Genomic DNA, 4,931 nt, shown 5'->3' with positions numbered 1-4,931 from the left:
TTCAGGAAGTGATTTCGATTTAAACTAAATAAATCGCTTTTACTTTTCAGTTTATTGGGAAGTCGTTGAAAATAAATGGCCTTTTTGCAATTGGGATTTAAATGTAGGACATGAATTGACCTTCAGTTGGAATTCAGAACGACCCTGTTTTAATGTTGTTATGCGTTTTGACTGTGTTCTCTGTGGTGACTGGGCTGGACTCACTACAGATGTACTGCCTGCTTCCCAAAATTTGGGCACTATAATCCCTACCTATAGTGGACACTATGTTCCCTAACTATAGTGGACACTATGTTCCCTACCTATAGTGCTTGTAACCAGGGCACTAGAGCCCATTGGTTGCCTAACAACTTCATTGTTTAGCCTGGTTGCTAGGCGGTTGCTAGGCGGTTGCTAGGCCATTTCTGATATATGTATGTCCAAATGTATCTCTTATGTAGTGCACTACTTTGGACCAGGACCCTACATAGTGAACTAGTTCCCTATTCCTTATGTAGTGCACTACTTTGGACTAGGACCCTACATTGTGAACTAGTTCCCTATTCCTTATGTAGTGCACTACTTTGGACTAGGACCCTACATTGTGAACTAGTTCCCTATTCCTTATGTAGTGCACTACTTTGGACTAGGACCCTACATTGTGAACTAGTTCCCTATTCCTTATGTAGCGCACTACTTTGGACCAGGACCCTACATAGTGAACGAGTTCCCTATTCCTTATGTAGTGCACTACTTTGGACCAGGACCCTACATAGTGAACTAGTTCCCTATTCCTTATGTAGTGCACTACTTTGGACTAGGACCCTACATAGTGAACTAGTTCCCTATTCCTTATGTAGTGCACTACTTTGGACCAGGACGCTACATAGTGAACTAGTTCCCTATTCCTTATGTAGTGCACTACTTTGGACCAGGACCCTACATAGTGAACTAGTTCCCTATTCCTTATGTAGTGCACTACTTTGGACCAGGACCCATAGGACTCTCCCATAGGGCCCTGGTCTAAAGTAGTGTACTCCATAGGGAATAGGGCTCTGGTCTAAAGTAGTGTACTATATAGGGAATATGGCTCTAGTCTAAAGTAGTGCACTATGTTGGGTTTAGGGTGCCATTTGGGATTCATACACTATAAACGCTAGACATGGATACTTTCAGAGAGAGATGGAGATAGAGGAGGAGGATGTGTTTTTTACGGACCCTTCTGCCCGTAAACCTCATAGTTGAGCCTGGTTGCTAGGCCGTTGCTAGGCCGTTTTATGCTATATGAATGTTCATATAAAAATGAGTAAATAAAGTTCATATTTCAAAATCTAGAGACGGATTTATTTCTACATAGTGCACATTATTTATGTAAATATCAAAATGTCATGACACACAGCCGTTTATCCACAAACCTAGCTACTGGTGGACTGAATGGACTACTGGTGGACTGAATGGACTACTGGTGGACTGAATGGAAACCCAGCTACTGGTGGACTGAATGGACTACTGGTGGACTGAATGGAAACCTAGCAACTGGTGGACTGAATGGAAACCTAGCTACTGGTGGACTGAATGGACTACTGGTGGACTGAATGGAAACCCAGCTACTGGTGGACTGAATGGAAACCTAGCTACTGGTGGACTGAATAGAAACCCAGCTACTGGTGGACTGAATGGAAACCTAGCTACTGGTGGACTGAATAGAAACCCAGCTACTGGTGGACTGAATAGAAACCCAGCTACTGGTGGACTGAATGGAAACCTAGCTACTGGTGGACTGAATAGAAACCTAGCTACTGGTGGACTGAATGGAAACCTAGCTACTGGTGGACTGAATGGAAACCTAGCTACTGGTGGACTGAATGGAAACCTAGCTACTGGTGGACAGAATGGAAACCTAGCTACTGGTGGACAGAATGGAAACCTAGCTACTGGTGGACTGAATGGAAACCTAGCTACTGGTGGACTGAATGGAAACCTAGCTACTGGTGGACTGAATGGAAACCTAGCTACTGGTGGACAGAATTGAAACCTAGCTACTGGTGGACTGAATGGAAACCTAGCTACTGGTGGACTGAATGGAAACCTAGCTACTGGTGGACTGAATGGAAACCTAGCTACTGGTGGACTGAATGGAAACCTAGCTACTGGTGGACTGACTGGAAACCTAGCTACTGGTGGACTGAATGGAAACCTAGCTACTGGTGGACTGAATGGAAACCTAGCTACTGGTGGACTGAATGGAAACCTAGCTACTGGTGGACTGAATGAAAACCTAGCTACTGGTGGACTGAATAGAAACCTAGCTACTGGTGGACTGAATGGAAACCTAGCTACTGGTGGACTGAATGGAAACCTAGCTACTGGTGGACTGAATGGAAACCTAGCTAGTGGTGGACTGAATGGAAACCTAGCTACTGGTGGACTGAATAGAAACCTAGCTACTGGTGGACTGAATGGAAACCTAGCTACTGGTGGACTGAATGGAAACCTAGCTACTGGTGGACTGAATGGAAACCTAGCTACTGGTGGACTGAATAGAAACCTAGCTACTGGTGGACTGAATGGAAACCTAGCTACTGGTGGACTGAATAGAAACCTAGCTACTGGTGGACTGAATGGAAACCTAGCTACTGGTGGACTGAATGGAAACCTAGCTACTGGTGGACTGAATGGAAACCTAGCTACTGGTGGACTGAATAGAAACCTAGCTACTGGTGGACTGAATGGAAACCTAGCTACTGGTGGACTGAATGGAAACCTAGCTACTGGTGGACTGAATGGAAACCCAGCTACTGGTGGACTGAATAGAAACCTAGCTACTGGTGGACTGACTGGAAACCTAGCTACTGGTGGACTGAATGGAAACCCAGCTACTGGTGGACTGAATGGAATCCTAGATACTGGTGGACTGAATAGAAACCTAGCTACTGGTGGACTGAATGGAAACCTAGCTACTGGTGGACTGAATGGAAACCTAGCTACTGGTGGACTGAATAGAAACCTAGCTACTGGTGGACTGAATGGAAACCTAGCTACTGGTGGACTGAATAGAAACCTAGCTACTGGTGGACTGAATGGAAACCTAGCTACTGGTGGACTGAATGGAAACCTAGCTACTGGTGGACTGAATAGAAACCTAGCTACTGGTGGACTGAATAGAAACCTAGCTACTGGTGGACTGAATGGAAACCTAGCTACTGGTGGACTGAATGGACTACTGGTGGACTGAATGGAAACCTAGCTACTGGTGGACTGAATGGAAACCTAGCTACTAGTGGACTGAATGGAAACCTAACTACTGGTGGACTGAATGGAAACCTAGATACTGGTGGACTGAATGGAAACCCAGCTACTGGTGGACTGAATAGACTACTGGTGGACTGAATGGAAACCCAGCTACTGGTGGACTGAATGGAAACCTAGCTACTGGTGGACTGAATGGAAACCTAGCTACTGGTGGACTTAATGGAAACCTAACTACTGGTGGACTGAATGGAAACCTAGATACTGGTGGACTGAATGGAAACCCAGCTACTGGTGGACTGAATGGAAACCTAGATACTGGTGGACTGAATGGAAACCCAGCTACTGGTGGACTGAATAGACTACTGGTGGACTGAATGGAAACCCAGCTACTGGTGGACTTAATGGAAACCTAGCTACTGGTGGACTGAATGGAAACCTAGCTACTGGTGGACTGAATGGAAACCTAGCTACTGGTGGACTGAATGGAAACCTAGCTACTGGTGGACTGAATTGAAACCTAGCTACTGGTGAACTGAATGGAAACCTAGATACTGGTGGACTGAATGGAAACCCAGCTACTGGTGGACTGAATAGACTACTGGTGGACTGAATGGAAACCCAGCTACTGGTGGACTGAATGGAAACCTAGCTACTGGTGGACTGAATGGAAACCTAGCTACTGGTGGACTGAATGGAAACCTAGCTAGTGGTGGACTGAATGGAACCCTAGCTACTGGTGGACTGAATGGAAACCTAGCTACTGGTGGACTGAATGGAAACCCAGCTACTGGTGGACTGAATGGAAACCTAGCTACTGGTGGACTGAATGGAAACCTAGCTACTGGTGGACTGAATGGAAACCTAGCTAGTGGTGGACTGAATGGAACCCTAGCTACTGGTGGACTGAATGGAAACCTAGCTACTGGTGGCCTGAATGGAAACCTAGCTACTGGTGGACTGAATGGAAACCTAGCTACTGTTGGACTGAATGGAACCCTAGCTACTGGTGGACTGAATGGAAACCTAGCTACTGGTGGACTGAATGGAAACCTAGCTACTGGTGGACTGAATGGAAACCTAGCTACTGGTGGACTGAATGGAAACCTAGCTACTGGTGGACTGAATGGAAACCCAGCTACTGGTGGACTGAATGGACTACTGGTGGACTGAATGGAAACCTAGCTACTGGTGGACTGAATGGAAACCTAGCTACTGGTGGACTGAATGGAAACCTAGATACTGGTGGACTGAATGGAAACCTAGCTACTGGTGGACTGAATGGAAACCTAGCTACTGGTGGACTGAATGGAAACCTAGCTACTGGTGGACTGAATGGAAACCTAGCTACTGGTGGACTGAATGGAAACCTAGCTACTGGTGGACTGAATGGAAACCTAGCTACTGGTGGACTGAATGGAAACCTAGCTACTGGTGTACTGAATGGAAACCTAGCTACTGGTGGACTGAATGGAAACCTAGCTACTGGTGGACTGAATGGAAACCTAGCTACTGGTGGACTGAATGGAAACCTAGCTACTGGTGGACTGAATAGAAACCTAGCTACTGGTGGACTGAATGGACTACTGGTGTACTGAATGGACTACTGGTGGACTGAATGGAAACCTAGCTACTGGTGGACTGAATAGAAACCTAGCTACTGGTGGACTGAATGGAAACCTAGCTACTGGTGGACTGAATGG

The 4,931-nt window shown here is 46.1% G+C and overlaps 1 pseudogene; it reads left to right on the top strand.

Moving 5' to 3' along the window:
• The window catches only part of LOC118936802, a 28,570-nt pseudogene extending 27,264 nt beyond the window's left edge, over nt 1–1,306 (top strand).
• The last annotated feature ends 3,625 nt before the right edge of the window (nt 1,307–4,931 follow it).

This window comes from Oncorhynchus mykiss, chromosome 10 (genome assembly GCF_013265735.2).
Source record: "Oncorhynchus mykiss isolate Arlee chromosome 10, USDA_OmykA_1.1, whole genome shotgun sequence".
NCBI classification, from domain to species: domain Eukaryota; kingdom Metazoa; phylum Chordata; class Actinopteri; order Salmoniformes; family Salmonidae; genus Oncorhynchus; species Oncorhynchus mykiss.
The sequence above is the reverse complement of the archived record's forward strand: the minus strand, read 5'-3'. Positions and strand labels throughout refer to the sequence as shown.